Source organism: Balaenoptera ricei, chromosome 16 (assembly GCF_028023285.1).
Source record: "Balaenoptera ricei isolate mBalRic1 chromosome 16, mBalRic1.hap2, whole genome shotgun sequence".
NCBI lineage: Eukaryota > Metazoa > Chordata > Mammalia > Artiodactyla > Balaenopteridae > Balaenoptera > Balaenoptera ricei.
Genome location: NC_082654.1, coordinates 56,783,202 through 56,803,642, shown reverse-complemented (window position 1 = coordinate 56,803,642; position 20,441 = coordinate 56,783,202). Strand labels below are relative to the sequence as shown.

Sequence of the window (20,441 nt, the reverse complement as noted above, 5' to 3'; positions counted from 1 at the left end):
TGATGGGCTTCCCTGGTGGCACAGTGGTTAAGAATCTGCCTGCCAATGCAGGGGACGCGGGTTCGAGCCCTGGTCCGGGAAGATCCCACATGCCACGGAGTAACTAAGCCCGTGCGCCACAACTACTGAGCCCGCGCTCTAGAGCCCGCGAGCCACAACTACTGCAGCCCGCGCACCTAGAGTCTGTGCTCTGCAACAAAGAGAAGCCACCGCAATGAGAAGCCCGCGCACCGCAATGAAGAGTAGCCCCCGCTCACTGCAACTAGAGGAAGCTCACGTGCAGCAACGAAGACCCAACGCAGCCAAAAATAAATAAAGTAAATAAATTTTTTTAAAAAACTGAGAAAAAAAAGAATGGCATTGATGCCTTTGTAAATCTCTTTGATATTTGGCTTAATAGAAGACAGCTGGATTCTTATACTGGCTTACCTTGGAGATATTGTGGGTTTGGTTCCAGACCACAGCAATAAAGCAAATTTTGCAATAGAGCAAGTCACACATATTTTTTGGTTTCCCAGTGCATATAAAAGTTGATGTTTACATTATACTGTAGTCTATTAAGTGTGCAATAGCACTATGTCTAAAAAACCAATTTACATACCTTAATTAAAAAATACTTTATTGCCCAGAAGTGCTAACCATCATTTGACAATGCAGGGTTGCCACAAACCTTCAGTTTATAAAAAATGCAATATCTGCCAAATGCAATAAGACAAAGTATCCTTGTATCTGCTTCTGCATTCAGTCTGTTGTGATATGTTGCTTTGGTTGAAGTGTGTGGAGAAACTCGTGCCTCACTCAGAGTTGTAGTTGGAAAAGAGAAGAGCCTTTTCGGATAATTGTGGGTAGTCTTCTTTGATCCTACACCAAAACTCAACAAGTGGAAGTTTCTTAAAGTTTAGTTGTGATGTGGAATCTGAAACCATATTAGTGAACTTTTGGTACCTGGCTACATTAAAATTCATTGATCTGTCTTGGGCTTTAAATAGATCTTTTACCTACATGTGATTTTGGAGTATGATGTATTGGTAAGCCGTTAAGTATTTGGAAACGCTCGAGCTCAAAGTGGTGGAGATGCGTTGTCCAAATTCCTAAGTTTAATTCGACAGCTTGGATTTTAGATTTGGCAACCATATGGTCAGTTGTTTTCCTTGAAGTGACGGGCTTGCTTCATTCATTTTTGAGGAAATGTCTACCAGATACCCCCATCTGAATAACCTTTGTTTGTCTGTCAGTTGTGCTTTCAAGTAAGAATGATGTTCCATGAAAAAAAAGCGGCTATTTCTGCTTGACACACAAACCATCACACAAGTGCTTTTCCTTGATGTGGGCACTGTACTTCAGTATGTAACAGATGTGCTTTTTAAAGACTTCCCATTTTGTCATACAAAATGTTAAAAATATGTATGTTCAAGGGTTGAGCTTTAATTAAATTAATAATTTGTACTGCTTCATCAAGGGCATTCGTAAGCACAGTTTCTTTTTTAATTGTGAGTGCATCAGAATAACATGACTGCTGGTCCAGTTTGGTGCCACTGCCTTGGTTCGTGAAGGCACCAGAAATTTTACCCACCATTACTTTTGTAGCATCAGTGCAAACTGTAACACCATCATAGCAAACAGCAAACCATGGCTTAGTAACATTATGAAAAGCATTTGACTTTGTGGACATCCTGAAAGGGTCCTGGAGACCCCCAGTGGCCCACAGACTGCATTTTGAGAACCACTGTATTAGATGCAGTGGGGGATTCATAGATAAGGCAGATCCAGTTCTTGACATCAAATTATTCATCATCTATTGTTGGAGCTTGAAATGCTGGCAACTGAAATCCAAGTCCGAACGGGACAAATATTAAAAGATGTTAATTTTTTTATTGTGGGAGAATGTGCATATCATAAAATTTACCGTTTTAACCATTTAAATTGTATAGTTTAGTGGCATAAGTATATTCCCAGTGTTGTGCAACCATCACCACCATCCATCCACAGAAATTTTTCATTTTCCCAAGCTGAAACTCTGTCTCCATTAAACAATAACTCCTTACTTCTCCCACCCCCAGCCCCTGGTAACCACCATTCTACTTTCTGTCTCTCTGAATTCGATGATTCTAAGTACTTCATATAAGTAGAATCATATAATAAATGGCCTTTTGTAACTGACTTATTTCACTTAGCACTGTTTTCAAGGGTCACCCATGTTGTAGCATGAGTGAGAATTTCCTTCCTTTTTAGGGCTGAATAATAGTCCAGTGTATGACTATACCACCTCTTGTTTGTTTATCCATTCATCCATCCACAGACACCTAGCTTGCTTCCACCTTTTGGCTGTTGTGAATTAAGATTTTTTTTCAGCTCTTTCCTAGACTTTATTTAAAAAAAAATTTTTTTGAAGCATAGTTGATTTACAATGTGTGTTAGTTTCAGCTATACAGCAAAGTGATTCAGTTATATATACACATATATATATATATATATTCTTTTTTTTTTTTTTTGGAGATCTCTCTCTTTGGCTTACAGACAACCCCCTTCTCTCCGTGTCCTCATGTTCCTATTTTTTATTTTATTTATTTGTTTTTATTTTTGGCTGTGTTGGGTCTTCGTTGCTGTGCATGGGCTTTTCTCTAGTTGCAGCAAGCGGGGGCTACTCTTCGTTGTGGTGCACGGGCTTCTCATTGAGGTGGCTTTTCCTGTTGCGGAGCACAGGCTCCAGGCGCTCGGGCTTCTGTAGCTGTGGCTCGCGGGCTCTAGAGCACAGACTCAGTAGTTGCGGTGCATGGGCTTCGTTGCTCAACGGCATGTGGGATCTTCCCAGACCAGGGCTCGAACCCATGTCCCCTGCATTGGCAGGCGGATTCTTAACCACTGCGCCACCAGGGGAGCCCTATATTCTTTTTTGATTCTTTTCTATTATGGAGTATTACAAGATATTGAATATAGTTCCCTGTGCTATACAGTAGGTCCTTATTGTTTATCTGTTTTATATATAGTAGTGTGTACCTGCTAACCCCAAACTCCTAATTTACTCCTCCCCTCCCCTTTCCCCTTTGGTAACCATAAATTTGCTTTCTATGTCTGTGAGTCTATTTCTGTTTTGTAAGTAAGTTCAATTGTATCATTTTATAAGATTCCACATATAAGAGATATCATATTATATGAATTAAGATGTTAATTTCTGCAAAGCCTGGCCTTGCTCTCTTGGCACTTCCTGATCATCTTTCTTTCCTTGGTAGTAAGACCCCGGGTGCCTCCAGGTAGGGCCTTCTTCTAGTACAGCCTACCCACTCAGTCCAGGTGGCCCACATTGGTCAAGAACACCAGCATGATCTTTCTAAAACATGCTGCTTAGGCCTCCCCCATCCCATCCCCACCCCCACCCACACTGTCTTTTCCTCCTTCAGTTTGCATCCTCTCTAGCCCAGACTAGATGTTCAGGGACAGCTGCTCTCATTCATTTCATCTCGACAAGTCTTTATTGATGACGCATTATTTGCTCATCAAACAGATCTGCCTTTTCAAACACTTACAGTCCTGGGCTTGGCTGCACGTTTGCCTGTTAAATCTGTATTTGCACACGTTGGAGTTGTCAGCTCCGCTCAATAGAGACAAAAAGCTCTGTGCGTTGGATGTTGGTGTCTGGGGGAGGGTTTCTGAAGCACAGGGATTTCGTTAGACTAGCCGTGTGCCACCTTACCTACCCAAGCCTCTCTAAACCATATTTATAAATCATTTAGATATTTTATTACTAGATTTACCATTTCACCTGGCATTTGCTGCAGCATCCAATAAATCAAGCGCTAAATGAGAAATGGGCAAATTGGAGCTTCAGTGAGGAGAGACGTATGTCATGTGAAACACACAGGAAAAGAAATCGCATTGCCTTCTGTCCTCCTTGTATTTCTCACCAAGGTTCCAGGAAAGAAGCTTACAACTGGCGCTCACCTTTTGTTTTTGAGACGGCCTAACTCCATGTCACTTGTCACTTTCTGCTCTATGTGCTTGATCTTCTGGTTGGAAAAGCCACTCCTATTTTCACAATAGAAAACAAACTCTTGAGACTCCCTGATCATGGTGAAAATGAAGTGTCTGCCTCATGTTTCACTGTTTGTAAAGCCCTTCCAAGTATGTTATTTCACGTCATTTTCCAATAGACCTGACGTTCATGATGGACTCTATGTGAAGTGCTCAGTACGTTGCCTGGCATCCAGGAGAGATTCTCTGAGTGGAGTGGATGGTAATCAAGGAGGTGTTATCCTCATCCTTGTTTACAGATGGGAGGCTCAGAGAGGTTAAGCCAATTAACTAAAGCCACACAGCCTATAAAGAGTTGCTTCCTACAATCTCAATTCATCTCTGCGGGGACCACCGTGGAGTTCTTTTCTCTGTAAACAATTGATACGTAATCATGCCTTCCCCCAGACCTGCCCAGATACCAAAATAATCTGATGAACTGCTTTTCTGCTCCTGTTTTAAGAGGAACTTAATACCAATAAGGGGTCAAGGGAGGAAGAGGGAGAGGATTGGAAAGCAGAAATGAATCGAGCGTTTTCTAGGTGTCATATAATACGTAGTTAATGCTTAGAACTAACTACTGGGGGATATTATCTCACTGTTTTGTAAACAAAGAAAATAGACTCAGAAAGTTTAGAAAACTTGCTCAGTATCTCACAGCTGATGAGAGAAGGAGCTGGGATTCCAAGCCAAATGTGTTTAGAATTCATGTCTGTCTTAGCATGAAACTAACCGTGGGCTTGGGCTACTGCAAAGTAGGGTCAAGAAAGGGCTGGCTCCTTAAGGACCATCTGGTCTGATGGCCTCACCCTGGACTTCATGGCTGTGGAGGACTCCAAGAACCTTCATACATTTTATGAAATGATGTGTCTATGGGAGTGTGGCCAAGGGTCTATTCTTGGGGGTGGGCTCAGATTAACAAAGAGAAACCAAAATAAGCTTGTGACTCACTGATCTATTCCAACACCAGTTCGTAAATGGGGAAACTGATACCAAGGCGGGAAAAAAGGGTTCCCAAGCTTCATGTGAGTGGTGGAGCTGGAAGCCTTCTCCAGTTTCTGGACTCCCAGTTTACACTAAATCTTGTCCCCCACATTAGCCTGAGCTGTTCCTCCAGTGCTGGTAAAGCACGGAGCTCAAAGATCAGCATATTAAGTGTTACCTGTTTGGAGCTGGACCGGCCAGGCTGTCCTTGGCAGACCTGTGCTCTAGTGGTCTCAGAAAGCATGGAGGTGAGCAGACCTTGCCCGAGAAGGGAGGAACAAAATGTCAGTTGACGTTTTATCAAAGCTCAAAGAGGTTTCAATTTGAAGTGTGAGAAAGGGTCGGAGCTTGGTTTTGTTTGAAAGGGCAGCTTCTGAGCCTTCATATCTCCAAGGTTTATAATTTCACCTTGTTTTGCCTCCCACCCCGGCCATGCTAGTCATTATAGCAAAAAGAGCACTTGATGGAAGAAAGACAGGTCTGTCCCTGCAAGAACAATTTCTCTGTTGTCTGTAGAATGCCACCCAATATGATAAGTGAAATGTCGATACTTCAGACTCGACTGGTCAGGATATTTATTCACTTTCTTTAGTTATCATCAAATTCAGCCAGCTGGCCAAGGAGCAGGTTTTAACTTCTTTGACAAGTAAAGACCCACTGTGAGGTGGTAACGTATCTTCCAACGTCATCTTTTGTGCAGCTCTTTGGATTTCTTCAAGCTTATGCTGGTGCTGGGCTGTGGACCTGGGAGGAGGACAGTGCAAGGGGCTCAGGGCCAGATAAATCCCAGACCCTCTGACTTCTGACTCAATGCCTCATCGAACTGGTTCTCAACCACTAAATCAGTTTACAGCAGTGGTTTTACCTCCCAGGGACAGTATTGCTGTATTTGGAGACATGTGTCACAACCAGGGGCTGTAATTGGCATCTCGTGGCTAGAGGCCAGGGATGCTGATAAACATCCTACAGTGCCCAGGACAGTGCCCATGACAAAGAGCTATCCAGTCTAAAATATCAGTAGTGCTGAGGTTGAGAAACCCAGGGTAGAGGCTTAGGCTGCATTAGGATACCAATGTGACCCACCGTCCACTGGATATCTGCCACATTGGCTCCCAACAAGATGCCTACAGCAAAGAAGTACCCAGTCCCAAGTGTCCATCATGTCGAGGTTGAGAAAACCTGATTAGAGTGCTGGGGTTCCAAGCAAAAGAAACCACCCCAGCCAACCTAAATATAAAAGGGAACTTACTGGAAGGGGAAGGGTTAGTAGACAGAATAGAGGGAAGTGGTGATGTACTAGATCTTGCAAAGAGTAGGGATGAGGCCTCTCCAGTGTGGAACAGGAAGGGACTTCAGGCCAGTCTCCTCCAAGTGCCACTGAAGGTTCACCAGTTCCTGGCCTTTCATCACTAGCAAGGGGATGTAGATGCCTGGGAGAGAGAGTCTGATTGGCTGCCCTGGGCTGGGCCCACGCTGGCCAAAGGTCAGGTGCTTCCAGACCTACATGTGAGGGGCAGGGGGCCAGCCTCAGAGAGGAAAACAGAGGTGCTCTGAGCAGAAGGGGGCTGTGCTCTGGGTGGGCAGAGCCAACATGTGTCCTCCCACAATCATTACGTGCTGTTAACGGCAGATTCAGAAATGCCTTGCCCTCTGTCTCACAGGACTCCTCTTGGAAGAGCCAGGCTGGCGGACATTGTCACCAACCACTTGGGGAATAGAAGCAAAGACCTCGAAATCTGCAAAACGCAGCGAAATTGATCTCGAAAAGAATATCCCGGCGTCTGGTAAGGTAGACTTCTGTATCCTATTTTTCAACAACACCGTGCTTTTCGTTTCATGTATTGATCTGACCGACATTTACTGGGTTCCTAGTGCGTCCAGGCACTATGCCAGGGTCCCGAGTATAATCAGGTGTGGACCTCACCTGGGAAGAGCTTACAGTCTGACGAGGGTGAGAGAGAGGAAGAAGCAGGCAGAAAGAAGAGGAGGGGGCAGAAATGGGACAGAGATAAAAGATATCAAAGGGGGTGTAAGGGGAAAAAGGAGTTAGTCATGGAATATCGGAATTCCACTCGGGCCATGGTGATTCTTCTGTGGACCTGCTCCCCCATCAGCAAGGGAGGAGGACAGGTCAGGAGCATACAGGAAGGAAGTGTTGCCACTGGCCAAAGGTGCGTTGGTGTCCCCAGAGCAGCGTTCTGGGGCGGTTGCTGTGCCGCTGTTCCCCATGTGTGTTTGTTAGCGTGGGAATGATGCTCTCCCAGGGACCCTGGTCAGGCCCGCACGAGGCCACTGCGGTGTTGGCACGGAAGGCCCTGCGTCTGTTCCTTTTACTTGTTCTGTTAAAGAAAAAGGCCCACTGAGGGTGTGCCGGGGGATCCAAACCGCTGGTCCTAGGGCAATTACTTATTACGAGCCTTGAATACCTTCCTGATTGTATAACGTTTCATTGTGTTTTTACGCGGAGGGCAGACTTGGGGAGTCAATTTGGCAGCCGAGACAGGGAGGAAAAAAGAGCTTTCAGGGATCATTCTGGGAGTTAAAAGTTCACCTCGAGGCAGAGGTTCAGGGATATAGTGCAATTCAGGGGACTCCACCAGAAGCCTCTCGAATCCGCATTAGCGCTTAACCCTCCGTGGGAAGTCATAAGGAAAGATATTTCCCCCTTTCTCCTAACAATAATGTGACTTCCCCTCTAAGTAGCTCAACTGCTGGGCTCTAGGAGACCTGAGGGTGAAGGGGAATCAGCTTCCCAAATGCGGAGCTGTTCCTCCAGCATCAAGGCCAAGGCCGTCTGCAGCCCGTGGGCCCTGGGATGAGCTGGAGGAAGCGGGCCGAGGGCTGGCTGGGGGAGACGATGCCACTTGGGGCGAAGTCTCACGTTGTCCATCTGTGACAAGCAGGGGTCTGACCAGACTAGCACTGAGAGCCTCGGTCCTCCCAGCTTGGAAACACTGTGATTCCTTGATCTCATGGACCAACTGCCATGACCTTCCTAAAACATTGCTGAGGGTGACAGAATGGTTCCTTCTTGGGTTGTGTTTGGGCAACAACAGGGACTCAACTCAGAGAAGAGCCTCTCGTTCCTGAGGCACAAGCTCACATGTGTGCCACAAACTTGAATTCCATCCAGGTCTGCCCCTGCTCATGAAGCCTGTAATCACCACCACTAGCTCCTCCTCCTTCATTACCACTATTTATTGAGTGCAAACGGCGTGGCAGGCAATAGGTGAAGTACCTTAAAGACATTTTCTCAGTTAATCCCCACAAAAATCTTATCACCTGCACGTTATGGAGGAAAGTTCTAGGGCTCAGAGAGGTTTCGCAACTCATCTAGGATCATACCCGTAAGCAAGTAATAGAGAGAAACCTCAGATTCAGGTTAGAGCAATGCAAATGCCATCTCTTAACATGCCCCTACGCGGGTTCACCTTCCCTGCCATTCCTCAGGACGCTTCACACACTGGGTACTGCTGGTGGCCATGTCGTCCTTTGGGTCGGCTATTGGCCCAGTGGAAAGAACATGGGGATCCCAGAATCTTCCTCTAGCTCTGGGGTTACTTTAGTTCTGGGATTATTTAGCTCTGGGATTACCTTATCGTGGCCTTGGGCAAATTATGCTCTACTTCAGTTTTCTGTACTGAAAAATAGAAAGAAAAATACTTACCTTGCAGGATTTCTGTGATGCTCAATGACCTATATTACATGTGGAAGTTCTTGATAAACAAGAGTTAAAATATTGTTATTTTTTACTATGTGCTATCTCCAATGCCTCTAAGTAGGGTCACAAGCTCCTTGGGGTCAGGCTCGGTGTGTACACCTCATTATTCTCATAAAGTTTCTAGCCAGTGCTAAAAATATAACTGACACTCAGAAGGAAGTGGTTGACTTAATACAAGAATCTTGTTCATGAATGTGCTTGCTCTATAATACTGCCAAATTGCCCTCCACAGGGCCTGAGCCATTCTCCATCCCAACAGCGGGAGCAGGTGAACACGACCATTTCTGCAACTTTCACCAATACAGTGTGTTAGCCAACATTTGGATTTTTGCCAGTCTGAGAGCTAAAAATTAGTATCTCAACATAATTTAAATTTGCACTTATTATGAATTAGGCTAAGCACAGTCTTCTATGTTTAACAGCCATTTGTATATCTTTCTATGTAAATGGTTATAGATGGTATTGAGCTGGTGGTCTTTTTTCTTCATTGATTTGTAGGGTATATATTTGGGAGACCAAGGCAATATAATTTGCAAAACTTTTTCCCCCAGTGTGTCATTTGTTTTTAACTTTGCTTATGATGCAATTCATTTTAAAAACAAAAGCAAAGAGGAGCCAGGTCATAAGGCCTGTAGACATTTAGAAGAGTCCACGTGAGCTGGAAATGTACTTCCCTCCCTGTGGATCCCCAGGAGTGTACATTTGTGTGCCAAGGGAAATACAGAGATGCAGGATCAACAAGGTGGAAACTTAAAATATATATATATACATGTATATACTAAGTAACCTACACCATTACTTAATAGTAAAACAAACATGGATATGAAATGGCATAGACGTCACAATTTGTATGAATTTTTAAAGTAAAGCATTGGAAAGTCAAAGAAATGTCACATCTGTATTTGGCTGCTTTGGGCTCTGCCTCCAGACACCCTATGGGGGTCTCTTTAATGGGAAAGCTTGAGAAGCACTGCTCTCATGGGAGCTGGCAAACCCATTCTTGTCTCAGGTCTGCCACTGGTTAACTGTGTGACCTGGCTGCCATAAACTTCAGATCCGCCAGCATATGAGCTCTAATTGGACAGGGTTACTATTTACTGATGAATTGTCAGTGCCTAGGACAAATACCTGGTACATAGTAGGGGCTCCTAAATGGGTATTGAATATAACAGAACAACATGCTCAAAATTCACTCTATTCATCACTCTCCCCAAAGATACAGCTGTCAGTTCTGTTCACATCTAAGTTACCAGCCTACTGCATGTGGGATTCTGGGATATAAAGATGCCCGAAGGAGCCCCCCCTACCCTCCCGCCGTTGAGCAGGGCCAGAAACGTGTGCTCTGATTGGATGATGCTGAAATATCGTTCTGGCTCCGTGCCCCTCCTCACTCGGTTCTTGCCTGGGTCTTGTAGAACATCAAGGTCAAGAATAAACACTTAGTCACGGGCCTCTAGAGGTCACCTTATCCACTCCTCTGCCACCTCAAAACACTACCCCCATTTTGGGGGGGACCCTTGGGTGGTCCAGGCCCCATGAGACTGTCAGCACAGGTGGTCCTTCCATGCCATGGTGGTCCCAGGCCCATCTCACACACCCTGTTCTAAAGAAAGATGATCTGGGCTGTTTATGGGGTGTGGGCTCTGATATGTGGGTGGCAGGCTGCTGGGCCACCGGCAGGCAGTAAACTCTTATACATAGGCCTGTTTTCCAGCTACAGCTGCCACATCAAAAGAGCAAACTCCCTACAAACTTTGCCTTAATTAAAAAAGTTATAGTAACCCTCAGGATGGAGGCAGGTCAGACACCCCTGGAGACAAAAGTTCTCTCTGTGGCCACAGACCAGGCCTTTCCTTCCACCCCAGGCACTATTAAAAGTGGGGCGATTCTGTAAGCTGTAGGCGTCACAGGCTGGGGTAAAATAGGAACGGAAATGCATTCTCTCTTCATACTCATAATTTGCTTCGGAGGGATCTAGGGCCAAACATTTGAAAAAGGGCCCTGGCTTCTTGGACAGATTTCTGTTTTTCATATGTTCCCATATTCTTTGGGGTCTTTCCCAGCTGTGCTTTCAAATGCCTCAAGCCCACGGGGGCACATGTTAGAGAACCATGGGGTGTGGAACACCCAAGCTCTATCCCCCATCTATAGCCAAGGTGGTAGTTAATAACTTTGTTCTCTGATGGGAAAACTGAGTCCTGGCAACGGGATGGGGGTTGCCTGCAGGACCCAGGCCAGCACCAGAGCCTGAGGACAGCACCTTGTCTAAGATCCCAGCCAGATCAGCCACAGTTATCAGTCACAGAGACGGCAATGCTCCCTGGAGTGGCCATCTGCTCCCCGACATTTCCTGGACCCCTTGTAAGTGGCAAGGTCATGTGACTGGCCAAGGAAAAGTCCACTGGAGGGAAAGGTGCCCCTTGCTGGCTGTAGTAGGGAAAGGCCCGTGCAGGACTCCCCAGGCTCTCTCCCACGGCCACGACTGGGAACGGTGGCCCACAGAGTGAAAACTCCCTGCGTGTGGGTCTTGCATAGGCTCCCCCACCTCTGCACCACACACACACATCATAGACTCAACAGTGTGGGATAGAAATATATTTTTGCTGTGTTAGCCCCAAAGATTTTTTTTCTGCAGCATAATACAGCCTAACCTAACCTAAACAGTACACTAAATTAGCCCAGTGAGCCCACGATATTTACTGATTCATTTGTTCTTTAGTGCCCCAAAGACCACCATGGAGAAAAGTTACATGAAAACAGATTTCAGCTCAAACATAAGAAAGTACTTTTTCCCCCGCATAGGTACACAATTCTGACTATCAGAGGGCAAGTCCCCACTCCCCTGCTATGCCAAGTATCAGTTTATTGCCTCTCAGCACCAAATGGAGGTAGACTCTTTTTTTAAATAGTTGAATATTTTTAAAATTAAAAGTTATTATTTTAAATTGTGATAAAATACACATAATTTAAAATTTACCAACTTAAGCATTTTTAAATGTTGTGTAACCATTACCACCATCTACCTCCAGAACTCTTTTTATCTTGCAAAACTGAAACTCTAAGATAATACTTTTTTAACGGAGACATCTGAAGATGAGCTGGGCTGTTTCAGGACGTGGTGCTAAGTCTGCTTTTGCACAGATTTGTAGCTGAGGCTGGATGGGTTTTGGCAGGAGGATGGTGGAGCAGAAACCAACGGAGTGGAGTGGAGATTCAGGGACCGCTCTCTCCACATTGCACTTTCGTGTAAATTACAAAGAAGCTCTCTATCTGGGGGTGAATCATCCACAAGTTCTCTGGGTGGATGAATTTTTTTCAAAGAACCCTGTATGAGTGACCAGCAGGTTTAAAAAGTGAGGCGGGATGTCAGCTCCACATGCCCCTCGGCTGGGCATCTTTGGGCAGGGTAGAAACCATGCGACTGTATGTAGCATACCCATGTGCCGAGCACTATCTCAGACCTTTCCATGTGCCATCTCTTTCTTTTAGTTGCTGCAGTAATCCAGTGGGCTGGTTATTATTCCTGCTTGACAAAATGAGAAAACTAAGGCTCATAAAATTTCAGTAAATTGCCTTAAAGTCACAGCTAGTAAACAGCAGAGTTGTGGTTCAAATCCAGTCTGTCCACTTCCAAGTCCAGTGCTCTTTCTACTGCCTCCAGCTGTCCCCACTTGACCCAGGAGTCTATGATGGAGGTCATACCACGAACAGAGCCAGGACTCAAGCCGACAGTACTGGGTTACTGGGGTGAGGCATCCTGCTTTCACAATCCCAACAAGACAAGTGAAATTTTCACATGTGTGATAAAAAGGGACTATTTACAATGCTCTGAGTCTTACCTGAATGGAAATATTTAAGGTAGTGTCACAACAAAATGGATTATTTCATCTGCAAAGACATTCATAGGGGTTGAAGGATGCTGTGAAATACTTGCCTCTATAACCAACCAACATTCTCCCATTTCAATCCCCAGCTCTGTCTGAGGACCTGGGCCCTGAATATCAAGCACAACATACTCAATTTTCTCAAATACCACTAGTTAGGAAAAAAAGCAAAGAAAGACAGAATGATTTCCTTTCTCATCTCCTGTGCAGGTGATTGGATTGCAGGACTGGACGAAGGGAGAGTGATTTTGTTTCTTGGATAATGGAATTAAATGGGTGCCTCTCGATTTATTCCTAAAAACACAGAGAAGTGGCGTTTATGTTCCTGAAACATGAAATCAGTAGAAACACAACTGGGGAAAGAAAGGGAAATTAGAAAGAAAATCACCAATCATTTGATTATATGACAGCTCATGAACATTCACGTAATTCATTGTCCTCTGCAAATCTGTAGGAAGGATGACTGCTTTTTTTAAAAAAATTGCTGGCTTCAGCATGTTTTTGTGAGAATGGGCAGCTGGAAAGGAAAGTGTTCTGGAACAGACGATGGCCCACACATCAGAGTTCCCAAAGCACTTTCATCTGTGTTATCTTTGTCCTGTGTTTTGGCTGGTGCCAGGCTCTCGGGCTCCCTCTCTCCCTCCCCACTCCTGCTTCACGTACTTGGGACACCACACTGCGGTTGTCTCGTACCCTAGCTCTGCCCTGCACACACGCAGACAGATGCATACATGCGAATCCACCTTCCTGTTACTCAGCCCCGCGCCCGCAATGCCTCCCGTGGCCTCCGGCTCCTCCTCCTCCTCCTTTCAGACTGCCTTCATCTCTGGTGCCGCCACCTCCTGACACACTCCTTGAGGGCTCCTGCCTTGGCTGGCTGTCCCTCTTCCCTGTTCTCTGGTGTCCTCTGGACCTCTAGTCAATGCCCCCACTGTCTCCTTGCAGAGGGTCTGATGACAGACCTTCTCCTGTCAAGGTTGAGAGGCCCTTGGAGCGCAGGGAAGTGTCCCCCTGCCCCAGGCAGATGCTGGACCTCGCACAGAGCAGGGCCCAGAGTCTGCACCCAAGAAATACTGGGTGAACAAATCCCAAGAGGGTGGTGTCATTGTCCCTAGCACACAGACAAAGAAATGGAGGGTGACGGAGGCCAGGCGATGTGTCCTGTGTCCCCAGTGAGTTAGAGATGGTGCCTGGGCCAAAGCCCAAGGTGGGTGACTCCTGGCATTCCGCTTGCTGGGGAGCATGTGGTCCTGCGTTTGAGGCCACAGCTCTTGGAGCTCCGACTTCCTCTCTGAGAAGCACAGTTGTCTTGAGGTGAAGAAGCCACGTGACGTGGTGCCTCCACGGGGTGTTCTCTGCATCTAGGGCAAGTATGGGGGAGGTGGCACAAGGATGTGGGAGTAAGAGTCTCCACCTTTGATCGACTTCACATGAAGGGATTAACCGGGGCCAGGTTGAGACCCCAAACTGAAGGAGTAAAGTTGTGTCAACTGCTTTAATGAATGTGTGCATTTACGGTCTCAATTATACGGGCACTTGCTGTCTCCATTTAAAAGATAAGGTTGAAAGGGGAGACGAAATTATGAGAAGAGATAAAATAAAAGCAAATCGAAGATATTATTCAAAAAGGAACTGGATGAAATAGCAAGAACTGTCTGTGGTGGTAAAAGGAACACATGAGAGTGAAAAACATCCCCCTAATTATCGCTGCCGTAGGCTGCAAGCGAATATTCAAGTCAGCAGAAGAGCAACCTTCCTTCCCTCCTGGGCGTTTTTACCTAAGGCCAAGAAAGCCATTCAGTTAATGCGTTTCTCCCGAATGCCTACTATGTGCGTGTTCCTGGGGATATAAATGCTCTTGCAGACCCAGAAAAATGACAGTAAAATATGATTAAAAAAAAACAACAACAGGACAATCTTCAATGCGTGGTAGGAGCCCCGAAGAGGGGGTGATTATCTACCTAGAGGAACTGGGGGTGGAGCAAAAGAGGCACCTGAGTAAGCCTGATGGGTGAGGGTGACAGGTGGAGAGACGCAGGAAAGAGTCTCCAGCAGAAGCAGCCACAGAAAGTCTGGGAGGAGGGGCTGGAAAAGCGGTGAGGGTGTTTAGTCCTGGTTATTGAAAGCTTAGTAAATACTAGGCCCTGGGCTAATTGCACTACCCCTGATAACTGATCTGTTCATCACAGCATTTTGAGGTAGGTACTGTTATCACCTCCATGTTAGGGATGGAAATGCTATCACTGAGGTTAAGTAACTTGACCAAGATCGTAAGGTTGGTGTGGACTCAGACCCAGGTCTCTTCTCTCTCTAGAGAGAGAATATTAGGCTCTCTCATGAAATTGCCGTCACAATGTCAGCCGAGGCTGCAGTCATTTAAAAGCTGGATTGGGCTCACTCAGGCGGCTTTTGTCGGCAGGCTCTGTTCCTCCTGATGTCGACTCTCTCTAGGACTGCTTGTGATGTGGCTGCTTCCCCCAGGACAAGTGATCCAAGACAGAGAGAGATGCCAAGTGTCTTTTATAACCTACTTTGGAAGTGACATGCCTTCACTTCCACTGGATGCAATTGGTCACATAGACCAACCCTGGTACAATGTGGAGGGGACGACACACAGGTGTGAATACATGAAACGGGGATCAGAGAGGCCATCTCAGAGGCTGCCTACCCCGCATGACCTCCTAAATTATTGGGAATTTTTGTTCCAGCAAGAAATGGGGAAGGGGGATGGGAATCTGATGTGTAGGTTCCTTTGGTGGGAACTCCAGGGCAGAATTTATTATAAATGCACGTAGAGAAGCCCAGTTTGACCCCCACTAAGAGGATGAGCTGGTCATCCCTTCCAAAAGGCACGCACTGCAGAATGGCCCTTTCCTCTCCCCCAGTGCTCCCTGGCTCCGCACCCGTATGTTGAAAGGTCTCTGCACACAGTAGGTACTCTCTGCCATGCTGGCGGAGTTGAACTGGCTGCAGCTGTAGCTCTGGGGACCCTGAGCTGTGCAGTTGTGTTCAGAACTCCTTCAACCCCATGTGCCCACTTCCTCAGGCTGGCTCATATTCCATCCCCTCTGAAATTGTCACCCACACTTCCCAGTCAGACTTCTCGCAGACCTGCAGCAATCCAGGCAGGCTCTGAAAGGCTTGGCTTCTCTTTCTGAGGATTCTATGAGCACGCGAAAATAAACAGAGCTCGAGGGGTCCTTGATGTCTTAGGATTGCATTTTAATTACTGCTTCTTTCCGAGAAAACGAGCTGGCCCCGCTTCCTGGTCAACATCCACACTCATATGAGCATAGCTAGACCTGGGGTCTTGGGACCCAGAGCATTCCAAAGTGTGACTGACCAGTTTGCAATTAGCACTTCATTAGAGGGACACCCTTTGTCCACAGAACCAAGACTGGCTCCCAGGGACCAGCATCTCCCACCAACTCCCAGAGAGATCTTTCTAGAACCTGCCTCTGAGCACACCACTCCTTGTTCAAAACTCTCCTTACACCTCCCTGCCTTGGGGATCCAGCTCCTCAGCATGGCTCACAAGGACCATCACAGTCGGCCTCTGCCTGCTCCCTTGCCTCTGCTACCCGCTGCCCCTCCCCTCTCCTCCAGCCCTGCTCCCTTCATTTTCTACCGCAGTCAGATCCAACTGTTTGTCGTCGGTGAATGATCGATGCCGTCTTTCACCTCATCTCTGCCTTGAATGCCCTTCCCGTCCTGAATAACATCTATGCCCGCTTCAGAATTAATCTTCACCCTCCCATCATCTGGGAAGCCTTCCATTAACCACCCCCAAGTTGAATTACATTCTCCTTTCCTTCCTCCCGTGGGAGCAAGGTGGTGGTGCTGTGTCTTGACTCTCGGTGGCTTCCCGGATATCCTAGGCAGTGTCCCCACCTTTGACGAGACCCTCTCACCCCCTCAGCCATTCAGGAGAGCTGGCTTGTGAAACTAGTCGTATGGAATGTCACCATGGGAGGGAGGAGAGGCCTGCCCAGCATGGCCCTCAGCAGCTCAGGCAAGCGCAGTGTGCCCTCATGTCCTGCATCCCTGTGGTCCCTAGGGCTCTGGGAGCACATGGCGATAGCTCCCAAAATCCTTGCTAAAAAGCAGAGGTGGTCCAGCCAGCATAGCCATGGTGCCTTGATATCTGAGAAGACCCTGCCCTTGTGTCAGGGCAGGACTCCTGGGTTTAGTTGACACTTGGCTTCATTGGTTAAGGCTCTTTGCTGCCCACACTTCACAGCCTACGTTCCTGCCTCTGGACAGCTTGACGAGAGAGTGCAAGGAACAGCAAGGACTTTGAGTAGATGTGGCATCAAATCCCAGCATCACAACAAGCCCTGTGGTCTTCAGCCAGTGACATAAACTCATGGGGCATCAGTGTCCTAACTGGCCAAGCAGAGGCAACATTCCCCATGGGCTGGCATGGCAGTCACATGAGATAACATAAATGAGAGACTTAATGCAGCCTTAATTCCGCCCCGCCTCTTTTTCGTCCTCAATTCAAAATGTACCAAATGCCAACTGTATGCTGGGCTCCATGAGGGAGAAAACAGGAAGAAAACACAGCCTGCTCTCGAAAGCTCCCAGTCTAGTATAAGAAGTGACACTTGGACATGCAAACTTATGATACAAAGTGGTAAATGACCAGTCGTGCAGAGGGGCGCCACTGGGGCTTTGGGAGAGTTTTCTGAGGGCGAGCTCCTGGAAGGCTTCTAGTCTGGGGGATTTGAATCTGGCAGGCATGGTGTGGACTTGGAGCAGCACGAATCCTGCAGAGTACCAGGATCCCACCCCCTCGCCGTGGACCAGAACCCTGCTCGCGGGAGATAAACATACAGCTGCTAGGGCTGAAAGGCGGGGCTGGGATTGCAGGAACAGCCAGCCGCTCCTGGGGACCACTGCCTTCTCCGGGCCCTTTCTGCCAGGATCTGAGGAGGCCTGTTTACGTGGGTCCCCCCTGCGGTCTGTGCTGCTTAATATGCCTTTTGAAAATGATGCTCAGTGGGACGTGTGCACATTTGTCATTACAAAGTCAGGGCTGGTTTTTCACAATCTGCCTGCTAATTTCTCAGGCGCAGGAAGGGAAATAGCAAAAAGTCCAAAATAGTCCTTGAGTGGGTTCCCTGATAGCACTCTGTAGTGCTTCCTGTTTACAAAGCACTTTTATTCCTCCCCATGAGGAAGGCAGACCAGATACTCTTAGCCCAGAGGGGAAACCGAGACCCACAGAGGAGAAATGACTTGTCCAAGGTTGCATGGCAAGTAGGAAGGGTAGGCAGGGCTGCACCCCAGTTCCTCTGATGGCACATCTGGTGCGCTTTCCTATCAACCTGTGGCACAGAAAGAAGGAGGAATGAGGCAAGAAATTCCCAGAACCAAGGCTGCTTCCCCTACGAGGTGGGCATCCTGCCACGAGAAATGGCTCATCAGGAGCCACTGGGTGAAAACCCACATTCAGGGAAAGCCTTCCCAGTAACTGAGATCCAGCCTGAGGCTTCCAGGAGCAAGCCTCACACGGAATGAGGGCGGGCTAAGATTTCAGCCAACCCTTTGAAACCGAGCCTGCGGTTGAAGTCAGGTCAACACATTCACAGGCGTTTTGGGCCCTATCGACGTCTGGGGTGGGAAACCCACCCGAAAGCTGTTGAAATGCAGGGGCCAGCACTGGTTTTGCAGAACAGTGGCTCTTTGAGTGGAAGGTGTTCGAGAATTAAGTTTCCCCAGTGTTCCCAGGGCTCAGACTTAAAGCCAAGGGGGGTTGGGGCCTCCAGCGCCTGATGGAGCCACTGATAGGTCCCTGCTGGCTAAAAGTGATGACATTGGCAAGAAACTGATCTTTCTGGGGAGCAGAAACTCAAGAGCACTCAAGTGCAGAACACAAGGCAAGTTGTGTTACCTGCCACAAAGCTTCAACTTTCATGCCTAGGGGAGGGGGGTAAGAGGGACCATTGGTATTGGGTATCAAGGGTCCCAGACCAGACTCCGGAGGAGGAAACTGCTGGAGTGGGACCTCTTATCTTGTCTCGTACTGTCGTTCTCCACATAGAATTAGGACATGCTCAGGCTAGGGGTGGAGACTGGGTAACCCACTTGCTCCCTGTTTCATGGACAGGAAAATCGAGACGCTGCAGCATCAGGAGACTTACCTCTGGGCATCAGAGAGTGTCACACATGAGGCTTGGAACCAGGTCTCCAGATTCTCAGTCCACTGCTCATGGGGACTGAGAAAAGAGACACAAATCAAAGTTCCCAGCTCGTTGTCACCATGTCGCAGGCCAAGCCACAGCCCACCTACCTCTGGCCTCCTTCACACTCCTTGTGATCCTGCTGAGTGCCGTTTCTTCCTGTAAGCTGATGCTCACACACACGTCCGGCCAAAGCAGGTTTCAGCCACTGGGCGATATTTGTTGAAAAGCGAAGTCAGTTTGTATGAAGCAGCCCCTGCTTGGCCTGGCTCTCTTAACGCCAGTCAGTCATACATTCTCCTATTAGTCAGCGCATGGTTGAATGGTGAAGACCAAGGATATCCAGTGGAGTGTCACGTGTGCACAGCCCGAGATAATCCTGGGGGACAGCTGCTGACTGGGCTCTAGCATCTGCATCTAAAAGTCAAGTCCAACAGGGCTGGCTCTAGATAAAAAAGTGGCCATCCTGAAGTATGGTGGTCCATGGGTAGATTCTCGAGTTGGCTTAGGGTGGGTATAAAGCTTCTGAAATTGCAGGGAACACCTTACCCATGTTTATGCATGGGCTTTTATCTAGGAACAAGTCCCTATCTTTCATTAAATTTTCAACTCTGAATAATCGGAAGTTTAAGAAGCCATAATGTAGCTATCTAAAGGCATCATCCTACCTCTGTCTTTATCCTCCTCAGGTGTCTCACAGTGTCCTTGTTCCGTATAACACAGTCTGAGCTGGAGTGTCTCTTCTGACTTCAAAAACTGAAGTGTTGAAAGCCTTGGTCATGGCTGGGTGACCTTGGCTGCTGAAAGTTCTTTGTCATTTTTTTCTAGTAACTGTGCTCTTTCTGTAGGACAGTCACTCTCATTTGTGCTGGGGATGAGGGGCTGCAGTGGAAATATGAAGGCAGAGGGCTGAAGAAAGGAGGTTTAAACCCTCTGTGGTGTTGACACAAAGAAGCCTTTCTTCTTAAGTGCAACCTGAAAAATAATCCCCCATTGGGGAGTGCCATGCCACTTCCTGTGTAACATATTCAAACATCCCCCGGCAACTGTGGCCGGTGGGAACCCAATAGGGCCTGAGCCAAAGATGGGCATAGAGGTGGTGGGAGTAGCAATATCTGCCTTCTCTTCAAACTTCTTTCAATTAAGAAAGGACTTAGAATTTAAAAGTAAAATAAGAATTATGATGGAGTCATTGAAGACCAACTCTAAGAAGAACTTTAGTTTTCTCAGCTGTGAAAATGCGACTCGGATGAGAATGGTCTCAGTGACCTAGAAAGGGGACAGGACTTGCCCACAGAGGTAATGCCCAAGCCCTTTGACCGCCTGTCTGAGAATTGAGCCTTGAGAATTGTATCTCCTCGTATTCTTGCTGGGATGGTCACCACTTGGGAATGGTATCCTGGCATCAGTCCTGTAAATGAAATATGAAAACTTCCCATTTTCTTGGGTACCTGTTGTCATTACCTCACCAGTTGGAGAGAACAGTACCCAATGCAGTTCCTTTGAGTGAATGTCCTCCCCAACGAGCAGGATAAAGGTGTTTTCCTAAAGTACCTGGTTGCAAAAAACCTTAGAGTCACAGAGAATCAACACCTGGGAGTACCTGGAAGACCACCTAGTCAAGTCCTGTCACCTTGTTGCAGGTGTTTCCGAGGCCCA

At 47.2% G+C, this 20,441-nt stretch overlaps 1 protein-coding gene across 1 annotated transcript in view; it reads left to right on the top strand.

Moving 5' to 3' along the window:
* RPS24 (ribosomal protein S24) overlaps nucleotides 1-19,518 on the top strand; it is a 441,804-nt gene extending 422,286 nt beyond the window's left edge. Inside the window, exon 6 of the mRNA XM_059899906.1 lies at nucleotides 19,508-19,518. The gene's annotated coding sequence lies outside the window, so the exon portion shown is untranslated. The remainder of the gene's footprint in view (nucleotides 1-19,507) is intronic.
* Nucleotides 19,519-20,441: the final 923 nt, after the last annotated feature.